General features: G+C 39.2%; 1 non-coding gene and 1 pseudogene across 1 annotated transcript; one reads left to right on the top strand and one right to left on the bottom strand.

Annotated features, from left to right (window-relative positions):
- Window positions 1–326: 326 nt before the first annotated feature.
- On the bottom strand, window positions 327–1147 carry LOC118669943 (annotated as a pseudogene).
- A 3365-nt stretch (window positions 1148–4512) lies between these two features.
- On the top strand, window positions 4513–4619 carry LOC118670398. The gene has a single exon (XR_004972300.1). It is a non-coding gene; the product is annotated as a U6 spliceosomal RNA (small nuclear RNA).
- The last annotated feature ends 13927 nt before the right edge of the window (window positions 4620–18546 follow it).

Here is an 18546-nt window from a genome sequence, read left to right as displayed (position 1 = left end):
GCTCCTGATCAATTACTCAAATGCTTTATATTTGAGTCCTTGGGGACAAGGACCATGCCTCATTCATCTCTTTTTTCCCTCAGCACCCAAAAACAGTTCTGGGTTTATATTTAGCACTTAATAAATATGTTTTCATTTGAAATATAATATTTCTCAAAGTGTATATAACAAAATGTCAAGTTGTTCTTTCGGTGGTGGGACTATAGTTGACTTTTTCTTCTTTTTTTGGAGTGAGCATTTATTTGCACAATTACAACATGCAGACAAAACCCAGAAGAGGGGAGCAGGCCTGGCATTTGCACCCCAGTGCAGCAGTTGGTCACACCACCAGCACAAAGCGAGACACATGAAGGGGCTACTATCTGCGATGATCTGACAGTGGTGGCAGAGGTGAGGGTGCAGGTGGTGCAGCTGCTACTCGTCCTAGTCCGAAGACTCTCTCTCAAATATGTAGGCCATGAAGCAAGCGTCGGGTCTCTTGGGGACAAGGGGATGCCCGGGTCTCACAATCTCAAAGCCCATAAAGCTGAAGTTTCGGAGCAGAGCGGCTCTGTCATCACGGTTCTTGTGGAAGCAAATGAAGACATGGTCAGCATGCAGCTGCTCCTCAGCAAACTCGAGAACTGCAAAGCTGTCTTTGCTCCCCTCTGTCAGAGCACCGCCTGGGATCTCGATGTAGAGGCAGCTACTGCTCAGCACTGCTCTCCAGTTGATGTGTTTGGCATCTGTGAGCCTGGTCTGGACATTGAGAATTCTCGTCTTGTTATTAGACGTTAGTTCCTCTGTTACATTCAGCCTATTATCGGAGTAAAATAAATTAGCGGAAAGATTGTGATCCTCTGACTATTCCCTCGCCCACCTGGGATGTTCAGGGGTGGGTGAGGACCATCAGGAGCACCCTGGACCCAGGTTACTACAGCAGTTAAGGGAGACCCTGGAACTCTCGCCGCTGCGGCCTCCACGGCTGTGCAGACTGATGAGCGGCATGGTGCGACTGGGGTGAACGGTGACGCTGGGTTTATTCCCTTCCTTCTCTCTGGCGAAACAGTGGCTGTTGAGGATCCGCTGCAGGGAGGATTTCACCATCCGGCCGCTGGGGTCCGAAACCAGGAAAACCTCCGTTGAGCCTCTCTGCGTCGCCGCCGCTGCTCGCTGTTCGCAAAATCCTTTTTCTTCATTTTTAACTCTCCATTTTATACTTTTCAAAAGCGAACCTGAATTACTTTTAAAATTAAATATATGTATTTTTAAAATACTCATTGGGAAGGACTCTTAAGTCTCCATTAGGAGAAAAAAAATAAAGACTGTTTAATCTTATCATTGCTTAAATATTTCCCAATTTTAACAATACTAAGACCTCAAAGGTTCTGAGTTTGAGGAACTCATAATAGATGGGACTAAGTGACTATAAACAATTGCGTATGTTTTGCAAATGCTTACAGGCAGCAATAGTAAATAAGGAATTATACACTGAGTGGCCAGATTACTATGACCACCTGATGTTTGTAGGCAAATTAGCTATAATTGTGCGCTGAAGTTGCTAGAGGGCCAGAGCATTATAAATAGGGAAGCAGGTTGTTTACCACAACAGTAGAAGTAATTTTTTTCTGAAGATATGGGTAAACAATGCGATTTAACAGCCTTTGAACGTGGGATAAATATATATGTGTTAAATTGCGTTGTTTGCCCATATCTTCAGAAAAAAATCACTTCTACTGTCGTGGTAAACAACCTGCTTCCCTATTTATAATGGTCTGGCCCTCTAGCAACTTCAGCACGCAATTACAGCTAATTTGCCTATAAACATCAGGTGGTCATAATAATCTGGCCACTCAGTGTATAGTTGAATGCTTTACAAAATGGGCCTAAGGTTCTGATTACTGCTAGATGAGAACATTTGAACATTTGATCTACTGCTTCAATATCTATTTTACTTTCAAAGGCCAAATATTCAGCTTCTAAGTTGATGGCTACAGAATACTAATAGAAGAACCAAGTTAGGATTCCTTCACTTCAAAGAATTCCTGAAAAAAGCTGAGGGGGGAACCTGTTCTGGTGGCTCAGTTGGTTGGAGCATCATCCCATACACCAGAAGGTGGCAAGCTCAATTCCTGATCAGGGCACATACCCAGGTTTCAGGTTCGATCCCTGGTCTGGGTGGTGTGTGTGTGTGTCTGTGTGTAACTAAACATAATATCTTGGGTCAGAGTATTCATTATGTTTGATCTGTCACTGGAACAGAGTTGTATCTTGTAAACTATTTCAAATATTTATTATATTTGTGTTTGCCTTTTTTAAGGCACTTTATACACTCTCCTTGTACTCACTATAAAACCCTGCACTGACAGACAGTGGAATCCTGAGAGGGTGCCCACAGTAAAACCTTGGTTAATAAGGTTATGATGCAGGATAACCTGTCACCATAAATGAAAACTTTTCAGCCACAAGTGAGGTTTTCCTTTCCCCTCAGAATGTTAAGCAATCTCTCTACTTATTTTCTTATAAACAAAGCACACTTTTAAAACTAAAAGGAAAAAAAAGGTGGTACAAAATGTCATAAAATGTCTGTCATTCTATTTTGTAGCATTGATGTGGTAAAGGATTATTGGAATACCTAAGTGATTGCTGTTTATTTATTGTTTTGATTAACATGCAAAATGAAAAGAGAGAATACTTTAAAATTTTAAAGTAGTATTGCAGATGACAGACTTCAATAATTGCTCCAGCAGACCACAAAGGATTAGTTTTACAGCAAGAAACTTGGGGTAACCTGGCTAAATATTTCATTCATGTGACTGAGTGGGTTGGGGGTAGGATGGTTGGGATCTGCTTAGCAGTGGGAGTGACTGTGTCTTGGCTGGGCTAGGGTTTAATTTCTCACTTGTAGTCTCAGACTGTACAGAACAGCCTACTCATGCCCCGTGCTGGACCGTGGAATTTGTAGTTCTGCCCCTTGGGTCAAGGCTATCTGAAAATGGCAAGGATAGCAACAGCCCTAGAGTCAGCCATTTAAAACAAGGATTGCGGGCTGGCCCAGGCTGCTAGGTAGGTGTGAGAGAAAGGAGAATGGTCTTGTCAAAAGCTCAGCCAGAATTCTTTCAGATTTCATTTTCACAAATGCCCTTAATTTAGTCAGCAGTTCCTACTTTCATCCAATGGAGTGGGTGCTAGGTAGCAGAGGATTAGGAAGACATGAGAATGCTAAAAAGCCAGAGAGTAAGGAGGACTGTAATACAAACTACATTTCTCTGGGTCCCAGCTGAGTTCTCACTTGGGTTCAATGAACTGACCCGAGGTATCAGGGCCTCTTCCATGTTCTTTTGAATACTTTTTCAATGATGGAATATTTATGCTCTCAGTGGTTACATCTGAATTTTGGAAATAACCAAGTCCATTCAGTTCTCATCAAGCTGGGCCAATAATAACTTACATTTGGACAGTGTGTTTCATTTCACAAGGTGCTATAACAATGCCTTGTTTCATATAATTTTTAGGACAACCCCTGACGTAGGTACTTTTATTCTCAAATTATAGAGGAAGAAATTGAGGTTAGGAAAAGTTAAGAGATATGCAAAGTTTTAAAACTAGTAGGCTACAGAGGCTGGACCTGAATACAATCTTCTCATTTAAAATTCATTGCTCTTTATCCTATATCAGAGGTTCTACTTTTTTTAAAAATTTTTTTAAATTGATTTCAGAGAGGAAGGGAGAGAGAGATTGAAACATCAATGATTAGAATCATTGATCGGCTACCTCCTGCACGCCCCCTACGGAGGATCGAGCCCACAACCCAGGCATGTGCCCTGTCCGGGAATCAAACTGTGTTTATAGGTTGAGGCTCAACCATGGAGCCACACCAGCTGGGCTCTACTTTTAATTTTTAAGAAATATGAAGCACTACAGGGCAACCTAACTAATTTCCATTCAAAACCTCATAATCTTGAGCAACAGACAATTTAAAAAGAGGATTTCCAGAACATTTTGAGCAATGGCATCCTCATCAGAATAAGGGTATGATTTCCTAAAAAAATAAATGCATGGTTTTTCTCTATTTCCAGATACATGGTTGGATTTTAAAAAGTTCCATTATTTTATTGTCACAACTGGTAAGACTTTAAAATACTGTATTTGCTTCAATAAAAATCATTATGCAGGAAAAAATATTGGAGAGAAAAGCTATTTAACAGCTGTGGAAAGGAAAACTGCAAAGGACCTCTAAAGGCACATAAAACTAGACTTGCAGGCTACTTTATTTTTATAAAGCAAAATTTGGGGAAAGACAAAATATTAGCATAATAATATTTATACTTATACATCTACAAAAGAACCTCATTACACTTGGAGATTATAGTCTAGAAATTCCAAGTTAGTAAAGAAATACAAGAGGAGGGTTCCCCTGGTTCGTTTTGTCCTCCCATTTTGGCCTTTCATCACTTGTCCCACCTTTCTTTTAGGTACAGTGTAAAGTGGGAAATCAGGCACTAATAGTGTTACAGCAAGATAAGTGTCCCAGTGCTCTCTTCAGCAGCACATATACTAAAATTGAAATGACACAGAGAAGATTAGCATGGCCCCTACGCAAGGATGACATGAAAATTGGTGAAGCACTCCGTATTTTTAAAGAGGTGAAGAGATTAAGAAGTACAAATTGGTAGTTACCAACTAGTCATTGGGATGTAAAGTACAGCATAGGGAATATAGTCAATAATATCTCGGTAACTATGTGCCAGTTGGGTCCTGGAACTATCAGAGGGAATGCTTTGTAAAGTATGTGATTGTCTAACCACTAGGCTACACCTGAAACCAATATAAAATGATATTGAAAGTAAACTATAATTGAAAAATTGAAATAAAAAAATAATGCATCAGAGGAATCCAACGAAGATGAAAGAAAAAAAGCGTCCCATAGATACCATAATTAATCACTGAGTGGCCCGACACTGGTTAGCTATAGGAGCTCAGAGCTGATTGTTAAATATTCAGCATTAATTTCTTATAACTAAATAGTAATTTAAAAGAAAGAAAAGAATCAAACAAGATCAGGTAAATTTGGTCATGCTGAGAATTTGACAGTGGCGTGTTCAAAGTATAAAACTGACCCAATTGACCATTTTCATCCTCATTTGCATAGTCTCAACCTGTCTTCCTTTTCATTGTCTTGATATTTTTTTAATTACTGTTTTCAAACGCACTTAAGTCTGTTGGACTCTGAATTTCCAGTTATTGTACCTGATTTAAAATACTTTAACATTAGTTCCTGCATTGCACTGAAAGACACATCAAGTCTACTGTAGGGATTGGTTAGGTCTTGAAAGCCCTAATTCCACTTCTGGCTACAGGCAGAGCTGACAAGATTTTGTTCTGACAAACTGCTTTGTTTTCACTGTGGAAATTTTGTTAGTAGAGGAGCTTCTGGAAAACACTAGCATCCAGGTGCTGGGCTGTATTTCTGGCTTGGCCACATAATGAACAACGTTACTTTGAGTTAGTCACTTCATATTTTAAAACCTCATCTGAAAATAGGGATAATGCCCTGTTTCTGTGATGCTAAGATATACATTTCCTCCCACATTTTATTATTCCTAAAAGGGATGTACCTAAAGAAATTCGCCAGCTTCCAGGCCCACTTTGGATGCCCCAGAATGGAACATAACTGTAATTTGTGAATGTAGGAGAACTTAGCAGGTTCCATAGAAGGTATCTGTTCATTCTGTATCACTTCAGATGAGTTATGTGCATTTGATGGCACCACACATGTTTATTTGTATTTCATCTTAAATAATTATACATTTATATTATTCTAAGTAAAGCAAAAGTTTGTCACTGGAGGACTGATGAAATCTTCATATCCTCTTGCTAACTAACTAACAACAGACACTCTCTAATAACTTACTAAATAGAGAGACTTCAATTGATGACATGTTAAAATCAAGGGAAAGGGTAAATAACACCAGCCGGCTAATGTCGTTGAAGATTAAATGAGATTATGCTCATAAAATGCTTAGTAGAGTATATTGCACATAATAATCAGCCAAGAAATATCTTCATCATTGTCATTATCACTCATTACATTTTACAATGAATTGACAATAACTTTCCAAATGCATATCTCCTGTGTAAGGAGGGCAGTAAGACTTGAGTTGATGGTTCTCAAGCTTGACTAATCCTGAGAATTACCTAGTGAGATTCTGAAAAATATCAGTGCCCTGAAACCCAGACAAATTAAACTAGAATCTTAGGAGTTGGGCCCAAGCATTTGAAGTGGCAGTAAAGCTTCCCCAGTGATTGTAATGTACATTAATTTAAGTTGTGGTTTTCATCCTTCACTGCTCATGAGATACCCCACAGTTCAGATCAATGTATGAGCATCCCAGGATAGAGATCCAGGAATCAGTATTCTTTTCTTTTCTAAGTGGTGGATCAGAATCATCTGGGGCACTTGTAATTGAATCCAGACTCACATACCACAGTCCCCCCAAATTCTTATTTAGATCTCAAGTGAGAGCCTTGAAGTAGGTATTTTTAACAAGTTCCCCAATTTATGCTGTGGTGTGAATTTGGGAATCACCAATCTATGTTCACTAGGTTGTCAGTTAAAAGACCAGGGGCTTAGTCTTGGTTATAATAACTAGTTTCTGAACAAAGCTCCCTCCTCTAGGAAATAAGGAAGTTGAACTAAAGCTCTCTGAGATGTCTACAAAATCCCTTTGACTCCAACATGGGGAAGTCTGGGTCATTGGTCTACTGCATCATTCTGTCCCCCTATTTTGGGAAGTTCATGTCTACCCATGTAATTCTAACTGAAGCTGCCAATATTTTTTACAGAAGTCGTCTCCCAGGCCACTGCGACTAGTCTAAGGTTGCATTTCTTACCCAAACCAGCCCAAATAAACCAATTCTGCAGTAGTTTTGAACTTCAGGCCAGAGAACCAAAGACTCTGACCCTTCTAGTGACAAAATGCAGGTTTCCTATCTGCCAGCCACAGATACCTCTTCCCCTGCTACAACTGAGGAAATGAAGGTGATGTTCAAAAACGCCAAGAAGAGAAGTGGAGAAAATGTGGCCCACTTGGAATCTCTAATTCCAGTGTCTGTGGCATACTGTGGTTTGATCCCGTGAATCAGTGAAGGTTTCTATTAATTATAACAAAACAAACAAACAAACAAAAAACCCTCCCAACTAATACAACTTATCTTCACTAAAACTGACACTTGATTGTTTTACAAAGGCTTTGTGTATACTTACTATCTCTATCTCCCAATGATAGCCTTGTGAAGTAGTACATGTATTTTCTCTAAAAAATGAGATGTAATTCACATACCTAAAATTCACCTTTTTTAAGGTGTACAATTCAGTGGTCTTTAGTATATTCACAAGGTGTGTAACCATCACCATTACCTAATTCCAAAACATTTCATCATCCCCAAAGAGAAAGCCCATGTTCATTAGAAGTCACACTTCATTCACTCCTCCTCCTGCCCTTCACAACCACTAATATACTGCAGACAGGCATTTTTTAAAAATACATATTTTTATTGATTTCAGAGAGGAATAGGGAGGGAGAGAGAGATATGATGAGAGAGAATCATTGATTGGCTGTCTCCTGCAAGCCCCACACTGGGGTTCAAGCCCACAACCTGGGCATGTGCCCTTGACTGGAATTGATCCCAGGACCCTTCAATCCGCAGGCTGATGCTCTATCCACTGAGCCAAACTGGCTAGGCCAGACAGGCATTTTTTATGTCCCACTTAAAGGCAAGAGAAAGGATACCTAGAGATTCTAGTGGCTCTCTTAAGAGGCCAAGGCAGGGATTAGAACCTCTTAAACCATCCTGCCTCTCTTCTGTGGACATACATATACCCAGTTTATTTCTTCCTGTTATTTTTTATATTTGTTTACTGCTTACTGTAAATGGAGGAGGGAGTTAGAACAGCCACCAATAAATTATTGTGGTCATTTAGAAACAGTGTTGGTTTGTTTTGTGAAGTCAATTCACCGAGAGATGGCTTGCTTTAATTTTCTTAATGTTATACTTTTTTAATGAATGAGATCATGTTTGTTTACCTCTCTGCAACTGAAACCCTCTTGACCTCCCCAGGAAAGAATTATGGCTATTGAAGTTAAATCAATTGAGCTGAAATTGACTTTCTTGTAAATCTAAGGAAGAAAACAAGTTTTAGTCCCCGTCAGAGCCATATATTTTAAGGATAGTAATTTCATTTTAGTCTATTAACCTTCTGGTCAGGACAAATAAACCTTATATAAAACTCAGACAGAGTTCAATAGGATTAGAAAGGGGGGGGTCAGAGAGAAGATGTGAATATTATATTTTGAATCATTTGAAGTTCAAACCAACTTGGAGCTTTTCTTTTTGCCAGATAGCATTTTAATAAGAGTCATTGCCTATCAACTGCTTTAATCTAATTCTAGAAACCAATAAATCCCAATCTAATTGTGAAATGATGAAAGACTGATCTGGAGAAACAAATTTGTTTACATGCAGTTTTGTCCAAGTTCAGCTTTGTAGAAGAGTCAGAAATACCCAATCTCTACTTTAGGAGCAAAAATGCATCTAGGGGTACACACCCAGATAGCCGGGCATATATCTCCCTTTGTGTGCCTTGCTTTTCCATGTCTGGAAGTCTATTTCTGTCAATACAAATAATACCAGGCCTGCACATCCAGCCTCCAGGGCCCCTCAGGGTACAGGGCTAGAGAACAGCAAGTCCCCAGAACAATTGGGGAGCCTGTTCACATTTTGGCTCCCTGTATCATTGCTTCTGCCAGTCTGTCTGAAGCATTTAGGAAACACCCAGTCTTTGCAGAAGCCTGAACCTGGCGCTAGAGAACAAAAATGAATATAGAATAAATTTTCCCTGAAACTGAGAACGGAGGCCTTCACTCCTGTCTCATTTTCCTGCCACTCAGCTGTGCTGGTATCAGAAAACCCAGTGCACAGACGTGCTTGGAGGAGGGAGGACATAGACTCCTTCCCACCCAATCCTGCACATGCTGGGTCTAACATTCTCTCTAATGAAGCCATGGTTGTCCTCAAACCTCTGTCCTTGGTCCATACTGTCACTCTACTAGACCACCCACACCTCACTTCTCTCAAGTCTGACTCATACATAACCAAAGTGCCATTACCACACACAACAAATTTAACATTGATACAAAACAGAATCTAAGGGGAGAGATCAACCAAAGGATTTATATGCTTGCATATAAGCCTAACCAATGGACACAGAGACGTGGGGGGTGAGGGCATGAGGGGGGGGGGGCGTTGGGGAGGCAATGGGGGGATAAAGACGCATATGAAATACCTTAATCAATAAAGAAAAACACACACACCAGAATCTAATATATAGTACAGAAGCAAATTTCCCCAATAATCCCAAAAGGTCTTTTAAAGCTGCTTCTTTAAATCTAGGATTTAATCAAGGCTCACACATTACATTTGTTTGTCACATCTCTTAACTTATTTTTTTTTCAGTCTAGAAAAGTGCCATGGTATATTTTTAACTCTTTCAGAGATTCACTCTTTTTCCTTTTTTCCAAAAAGCTCTGACCAACTATTTCATAGTATATCCCACATTCTGGTTTTGTCACATTGTAGTCTCATGATTAAATTCAGATCAAACATTTTGGTCAAGAACACTATATATGTGGTGATGCATGTGTATTTCCATGGCATCCCATGAGGATGCACATAATGTTAGGTTGTCCAATTATTGGTTATGCTAAGTTTTATCACTGGGTTAAAGTAGTCTGTTGTAAAAACACCCTTTCCCTTTATAAGTAATAAGTAATTGATGGAGGTGGTAGTTGGAGACTATGTGAATATCATGTTACCCAACATTTCATCCAGAGGGCCTGGGAGCTACTGATATGCTTCTAATTGGTTATTACATTGGTGGCTACTAAATTATTTCTAATTCAATTATTCCTTTTACACATTAGCGATCTTCTCTGTATAAATGAGCTATATTCCCCTTTAAATTGTCAATATGGGTTCTTTTTTCAACACAGTATTATAATCCATTAACATTTTTAGTTTTTTTAATTTTTATTTTTTATTGATTAAGGTATTACAAATGTGTCTTTATTCCCCCATTGTCCCCCTCATTCCCCCAGTCTTGCCCTCACCCCCTGTTGTCTGCGTCCATCACTTATGCTTATATGCATGCATACAAGTCATTTGGTTGATCTCTCCCCCTTACCCCCACCCTCCCCTACCTTCCCTCTGAGGTTTGAGCATCTGATTGATGCTTCTCTGTCTCTAGATCTGTTTTTGTTCATCCGTTTATGTTGTTCATTATAGTCCACAAATAAGTGAGATCATATGATATTTATCTTTCTCTGACTGACTTATTTCACTTAGCATAATGCTCTCCAGCTCCATCCATGCTGTTGCAAATGGTAGGAGTTCCTTCCTTTTTACTGCGGCATAGTATTCCATTGCATAGATGTGCCAAAGTTTTTTAATCCACTCATTTGCTGATGGGCACTTAGGCTGATTCCAAATCTCAGCTATTGTAAATTGTGCTGCTATGAACATAGGGGTGCATATATCCTTTCTGATTGGTATTTCTGGTTTCTTGGGATATATTCCTAGAAGTGGGATCACTGGGTCAATTGGAAGTTCCATTTTTAGTTTTTTGAAGAAACTCCATACTCTTCTCCACAGTGGCTGCACAGGTCTGCATTCCACCAGCGGTGCACGCGTGTTCCTTTTTCTCTGCATCCTCGCCAGCATTTGTCATTTGTTGATTTGTTGATGATAGCCATTCTGACAGGTGTGAGATGGTACCACATTGTTGTTTTGATTTGCATCTCTCGGATGATTAGTGACTTTGAGCATGTTTTCAGATTTCTCTTGGCCTTCCTTATGTCTTCTTTCGAAAAGTATCTATTTAGATCCGTTGCCCATTTTTGATTGGGTTGTTTGTCTTCCTGTTGTTAAGTTGCATGAGTTCCCTGTAAATGTTGGAGATTAAACCCTTATCGGAGATATTGTTGGCAAATATGTTCTCCCATGCAGTGAGTTTTCTTGTTGTTTTGGCATTTTTAGTTTTTTTAAAGCTCAACTTGTCCCAGGTTTGATTGGTAAGAGTTACCTCAAGTTAACTCCTGTGCCTTTTTGACATGTCACTATAATTTTTCAGCACTTCTTTCCTTTTGGCACAGAAAGGCTTTATATACTAGTATAGACTCACCTTGTGTTTTCACTGACCTGGACCTGGAATGAGCAGTTTCTCTTAGAAAACCTGATTCCTTTCAGTGGAGTAGTAACCAAGATCTGGGTAGTAGTTAAGCTCAATGCTACTGGGGTATCATTACTTCTAAGCCCTGTCTGTGGAAAGGCTATAATGTGTGTATGTGTGTGTATAAATATATATGAGATCATAACTTCACCTTGATGCCTTCAATTCAAATTAACACCACAAAGTTCTTCTTCACCTTCCCCTAGTACACATTTGTATTTCCCTTATACCACAGTGAGATACAGTTCCCAAAAATATCAATGTATTTTCTGTATCATACAACACCACACTAAATGGTCTCAGAATTATTAAGGCAATATCACTACCAAAATAAAACCTACCAAGTAAAATTAAAGACTTTCTTGAAAGTTTCTTTTTTTCCTTTAGAATATATCTCACGGAAGATATGCTATTAGGATATTATGCTCAAACATTTTTAAAAATTCATTTAGGGCGGGAGGAAGGAGGAGCAGAGGGAGGGAGGGAAGGGAGGGGGGAGGAGAGAGAGAGGCATTACTGTGAGACAGCTACATAGATCAGATGATTCCCAACCCAAGTATGTGCCCTGACCGAGAATCGAGCCCGGAACTTTTGGATGCACAGGATGACGCTCCAACCAATTGAGCCACACTGGCCAGGGTTATGCTCAAACATTTTAAAATTGATTTCTTTTTTGTATGGGTGTACTATAAATTTGATATTGTTTATATTCAATTTTACAGTTTTCTTTTTTTCACCATATTTATTTCATTTTATTTTTTAAAATGTAGAACATTAATGTGGTTAAAAGGTGGAAACTATATTCAAAATATGACAGACTATTATATTGATGGCCCTCAATGAACCTGGTTTTAGTGTGTTGTGTAGTCTTCTCTCACATTGATACTGGATGTAGCCATGTGACTTGCATTGGTCACTGGGCCCCTAACAAGCATGATTAAACCGAGGCTTGATTAGCTCTTACATTTTGACATGTCTTCTGAGAGCACTTCTTCTTAGAACACAGCCATTGAGTTGTAAGGAAGTCCAGGCTATCTTGCTGGAGATAACAACCATGAGAAATACCAAGGAAATTGAGATACCATATGGAGATAGAGGCCAAGTAGAAGAGAACTGAGGCACCCCACTTGAGTTTCAAGGTTAAGGCAGCCATATGAGTGATGATGCCTAATACCACATGAAGCAAAATAACCACTCCAGGATCATGAGAAATTATAAATTGTCTTAAACCACTAAGTATGGGGCGTTACACTACAATAGATAACAAAAGAAAAACTCAGAGAAGTGTCAATCCCATCTATCCTAGTTGTATTTTGTTGCATAAAAAACTACCCCAAAACTTACAGGCTTAAAATATTAATTTATTATTATATCTCATTATTTATTGAGTCAAGAATTCAGAAAGGGCAGAGCAAGGAAGCTTTGACTCTGCTCTATAAAGTCTGAGGCATCAGCTAAGATAATTTGAATGCTGGAGGCAGAACCAGCTGGGAGCTGTGTGAGCATCTCTCTCTTTTTCTCTGTGTCTGTCTATCTCTCTTCTCTCTTTGTTTCCCTCTTGATAGATAGATAGATAGATAGATAGATAGATAGATAGATAGATAGATGATAGATAGATAGATAGATAGATATGGCTTATCCACATGCCTAGCTTAGGCTTCCTAGCAATATAGCAACTTCATGGTAGTTGCTTCCTGCCTGTGCAGTACCAAGAGTGACTGTTCCAAGAGATAGGATGTAGAAACTCTCTTTTTCTTAAGGCCAAGCCTGCAAACTGGTACAGTGTTACTTTCACTGAATTCTGTTGCTCAAAGAAGTCACAGAATCTGCCCCTATATTCAAAGGATAGGAGCACAGATCCCATCTCTTGATGGCAAAATATCAAATAATGTGTGGCCATCTTTAATCTGCCACACCAGCCCACTAAATATATTCTTCTATTATCTTGCCTTAGGATGCTATAACAAAATACCATAGACTGACTCATATTTGAAAGAAATATTCTGGCTGTGGTATGGAAAGTAAATGGTAGGAGGCAAGAGCAGAAGTAGACAAACCAGATAGGAGGTTGCTGGCAGCTGTACAGGTGAAAGTGGCTCTGGCCAATGCAGGTGGTGAAAAATGAATGCCATCTTCGCAGCCCTGAGCTTCATGACCTGTTTCCTGGTGGCTCTTGACTCTCAGAAACCTATAGCTGACCAATAAGTAAACCCATAGGCTACATGAAGCATCCTTGGCTTCAGATTAGGAACTCCTAGGATAAGGAAAAAATTTAATCAGAGCAATAGCTCTCTGTTGTCTGATTTACCAGAATGTATTTAGCTTAATATAGATGATAAATGAAAAACTTTAATGACCCATGGTAGAGCCTCCAGCCTCTAATAAATTTGAGTATGACTGCTCTTCCAACAGTGGAATTATGCTCAGAGTTCAGACCAAATTGCATTAACTGTTACTTCCATGTACTCAATAAAAAAATAGAGGCATGAGTCACATTCTCAATTTTAAAAGTAATACTTTTCAATACTGTAGTAAAGGCTGCAGGAATGTATCCAGCTAGACCCAAAAGACTGATCCTCTGTGCAGTTACCATGGTCAAGGGCTGGTCCTTGGTTTTGAGGGGTCAGAGACTTAATTTGATTGTTGATGCTAATCTGTTCAGAGGCTGAAGGCGGCTACCAGCCTGACTGAGGGTTTATGTGGCCCAAAGCAGAAGCCATGTTGGTATATCCTTGTGGGAACCAGAGTCTGAGAGGATATAGTAAGATGTCAAGTCACTTAACTGAGATTTTATATATATAGATTATCTGGGTGAGCCCCATTCCTTCATGTACAGGAGAAAGCTGGGTCATCAAAGATCAAGACAGTGTAGACATTAACTCTAGGGGACAACTGCCTGGATTCAAATCCCGATTCTGCTACTTTCTATCTTGGGTAAATTACTAAATCTTTCTGTATCTACATTAAATGTGTTCAAATATATGAAGAATATGCATAATGTTGTGTTATTATATGATAATAATAGCATAACTAAGGGAAAACAAAGATAACATAAATTAGGATAGCTACCAAGGGATCGGATTAGAAAAAACCTGATATTTTACGAAGTGAGCCCCCAAGGCTAATTTTTCCTCATTGAAATCTGCCTGAATAATGGGCCCTAATAACCCACATCCTAATCCTGTGGATACATTATGGTACATAACAAAAGGGACTTTGTGGATGTGATTAAGTTAAGGATTTTGAGATGGGGAGATTATTTTACACTAGAGGCCCAGTGCACGGATTTGTGCACTGGTGGGGTCCCTCAGCCTGGCCTGTGCCCTCTCACAATCTGGGACCCCTAGGGAAACGTCGGATTGCCAGTTTTGGCCCGACCCCCATTCGGTCATTCAGTTGCTTAGGCTTTTATATATATAGATTATCTGGGTGAGCCCAAGATTCATCACAAGGGGCCTTATAAGAAGAAGACAAGAGGACCAGAGGAGGACATGAGGCAACAGCAACAAAGACTGGAGTGATGGAGGCCACAAGCCAAGGAATAAAGGCAGCCTCCAGAAACTGGAAAAGGCAAGAAAGATTCTCCCCTAGAGTGTCCTGAAGGAACCAGCCCTGCTGATATCTTGACTTTAAGCCAATAACACTGAACTTGGACTTCCCAACCTCTAGAACCAAAGATAATAAACTTGTGTTGTTTTAAGCCATTAAATCTGTGGTAATTTGTTACAACAACAACAGGAAACTAATATAGTTCTCACAACTCAATGAAGTATCAGTACCTCCATTTGGAAGACTCCCAAATCTTTCCAGGAAGTTCTGTCCAAAGAACATTATCAGATGGTTATTTCTGGGAGTTTTCTGAAAGCAGCTATTGCCATGAAGTGACCAGTACATATTTCTGGTCACTTCAATCACAGAGGATGGTGCATGTTTTACTTCATCTATTGACTGGAACATCTAGTAAAGGATCTATACTCTGGAGTCATGGTCCAGAAATGTCACTGATTAAACAAAGGCAGTTATTTAAGCATGCCTGGATTGAGCCTTATCTTTAATTATAGATTTCACTTATGGTCTTTGCTCATTTACACATTCATCCTTTCAACCAGTATTTGTTCAGATGCCATTTAGTGCCAGCCTATATCACAGGAGCTGGGAAAATAGTATGATAATGAGTGGAGCCAGACAATAAATAAACAGTAAAATATATTAGGCTGTTAAAAACAGCTATGAAGTAACTAAAATAAGGTGACAGGGTAAAATTGAAGTAAGATTAAAAAACTCATTACTTTTCACCCTGTAGTGATCCATGTAAGTCTTGGAGGTGTCTTGAAAAATGCCTTTCCATAAAGACTTGGCATAACTCTGGGTAGAGAACTTGGAGAGTCCTCCCCCCCCCCCCCCCATGTAACTCTGAAGATTAACTGATTTGATCTTTCTAGGGCAAAAGAGGATAATGTGTTAAAAGACCTCACACAGCAGACACACAATAAATATGTATTATTATTATTCATTATCTGTCAATGCCCAGCAGTCCATGGTGTTCTGAGTTCACTGGGCAAATGAAGTTACAAATACTTAGCAATCAGTTTCACTTACCAGAGCAATGATCTATTTAAAGTATTCATGGTTAGAGGACGGGTGATTAGAAAGGTTATCTGAGTCTCACATTGGGGGCCCACTGCAATGACAAATGGCAATTTTCCCTCTTCAAAGGAATGCTGCACACCCTGCCTGGCCCCAGGGGGTCAGCATGGCATGTGTAAGCTGCTTGGCAGAAAGTGTCCAGTGTTCTCCCAGCAAGGCACAGGCAAGGCACTGTCCCATGACTGTTGACGACCTTCAAGTCCCTTGTCCCCAAACACAAGCAGGGAGCTTTCCATACATGAACTTGCTGTTTGCTGCAAGTTCTGAACCACCTTCCCCTTACTGCTCACTCTTCCATTCTTTACAGTTTATTTTTTTCATTTTGATTCTTGTCTTTAACTTCAGATTTGACCTACAGGATCACTTTCCCATCAATGACCCAGGGTCTTTCAACAATTCTTTTTCTCTACCCTAGCTGTGCCCATAGTTTACATTAGAGTTCACCTTTGGTATTACACATTCTATGGGTTTTGCACAATTCCACAACACATCATCTGTACACTCTATTTTGTGTTCACCACCCAAGCCAAGTCTCCTTCTATTTGTTTTAAAAATACTTTTTCAATCAGGCAAAAAATGGTGTTCAATTTAATGAAAAGCCTTCTGGTTATGTATAAGATGATAATTTAATTCATTTGATTTATTAATTGCATTCTTTTATTAACATATTACCTAATATTCAAGAATCTTTAAATCCTGTGATAAATTCCGATTAATCAGAGTAGATGATTTTATAATATGCTACTGAATTTTGTTTGATTGCATTATATTTAGGATTTTTATGTCTAGACTCATAAGTGATACTTTATTTTATTTGCTTTGGAAAATATGAGCATTTGATTTATGTCTACTGAAAGTTTGGAAGAACTAATAGGTAAAATTATCTGGCCTATGGTCAGTATTTTACAGCAAGAACCCTAGCAATGTTTTGTAAATTAGGGAATTTCTGGGTTAGAATTAAATAATTACTTATTCTAGGATTTTTCATAACCTTAAATAGACCTTGTTTCATAACTCTTTTCATTACATTAGTAAAATCTATATTAAAATAATGAATAAAAATTAGGCCAAGAGAATTGTTCAAAAAAACAAGTTACATGAACAAACCATGCTAGTGAGAGAGATATTGATTTGGAGAAAAGAGACCAGAAGGGCATCAGAAGCGCTGGGAGAATAGGACGAAAGGTGAGCAGAAGGGAGAGGAGTCAGAAGATTCCTTAGACTTTAGATTAAGGTACAGGTTGCTGCACTAGACTGAAGCATGGTAGCAACCATGCTTGGGTAAAAATTGATGTTAATATTTTAACCCTGCTGATTTGGCTTCTGTAATTATTTGCTTGCTAAAATAATAGAAAAGTTATTTTGATTTTCTGAACTTATGTAAGTTATCCCATTTGATTGAATACTCCATTGATTGTGGTTTCAATACCCCCATTGATTGTGATCTTATTGGTCTTTCGAAACACATTCCTCTGCACCTGGACACCAGGACAGCACAATTACTCTAAATGGCCTCAGTGGCTCCAGATAATGTGTTTCCATTGACTCAGTGGTCCCAAGACCCAAAACTATAATTAATCTTTGTAAGATAACTAACTTGCTCAATCTAAGCTTCTGTAACTGCTTTTTACAAACCAGGTTCCTCATTCCAAACCTTGAGATGTAATCAATACCTTTGTGATATTTGCCTATGTAAGTCTGATGATGTTTTGGCCAAGGGGGCACTACGAGATTTGGAGAGCAATTGCCCCCTCATTGTCCCAGCTTTGAAATAAATGTGGCTCCTTAATTGGACTTCTTGAGGCATCCTTGTGTGATTCACGTGGTACAATACAACAAGACCTCCTCCAACCTCACTCCTAACCACCTCACAGAAGACCTACCTACCACTTTAACAAGGTTGTTTTTCACCAACCTCAAACCGCCTTAGTACTTCTACCCTTACCTATCAGCTAACTCTGGGAAGCTTGTTTTGTGCCCTCTCCCTGCTGTCTGTACTCATTAGTATATCTGCAGACAGCTGGTAAACTTACTACAATCTGATGCAGTGACTTTGAATGGGAGGAAATGGCAACTCCTAAACTAAGGTCTGGCTTGTCCCTTCAGTTCTTCTTTGGCTTTCAAAACTACCCAGTTGTCTGTTGGCAAATTCCTCTCCTTAGCAAGTAGCTTCTGTTTAACAAAGATCAATACATTTGCCAATGGTCCCTGTGCTGACTACTGAGTTCCTAACCTCAGAAGGTTTGTTTATAAATGGGTTAACTGATGGCTGGCTTGTTGAGTGTGGCAAAGGGCCAATCTTTTTTTCTGTTCTATGTGCAGTAGGGGATGTGGGGCCTCCCATTGGCACCAACAACCATGAAGTCAGAGACCTGACCCCTCCCCCATCTGAAAAAATTACAGAATGGCAGAGGAAGAAAGTAGGGATATAATTCCATTTCTTAAAAATGATTTTACAACTTAAATTCTGTAGCCCAAATGTTTATAACTTATTTAAATCAATTTCCATCGAATGGAGACCATTATGTCACAAGTTCAAAAGAGATGCGTGCTCTCTGCTAAAATTTCAAACATAGATGCACGATATTTAACTAAAGTTTCCACAGAATCATTTCTTGGGGCTTTTGTTTTTT

This window comes from Myotis myotis, unplaced genomic scaffold, assembly GCF_014108235.1.
Source record: "Myotis myotis isolate mMyoMyo1 unplaced genomic scaffold, mMyoMyo1.p scaffold_m19_p_15, whole genome shotgun sequence".
NCBI lineage: Eukaryota > Metazoa > Chordata > Mammalia > Chiroptera > Vespertilionidae > Myotis > Myotis myotis.
This window is presented reverse-complemented; position numbering and strand designations above follow the sequence as displayed.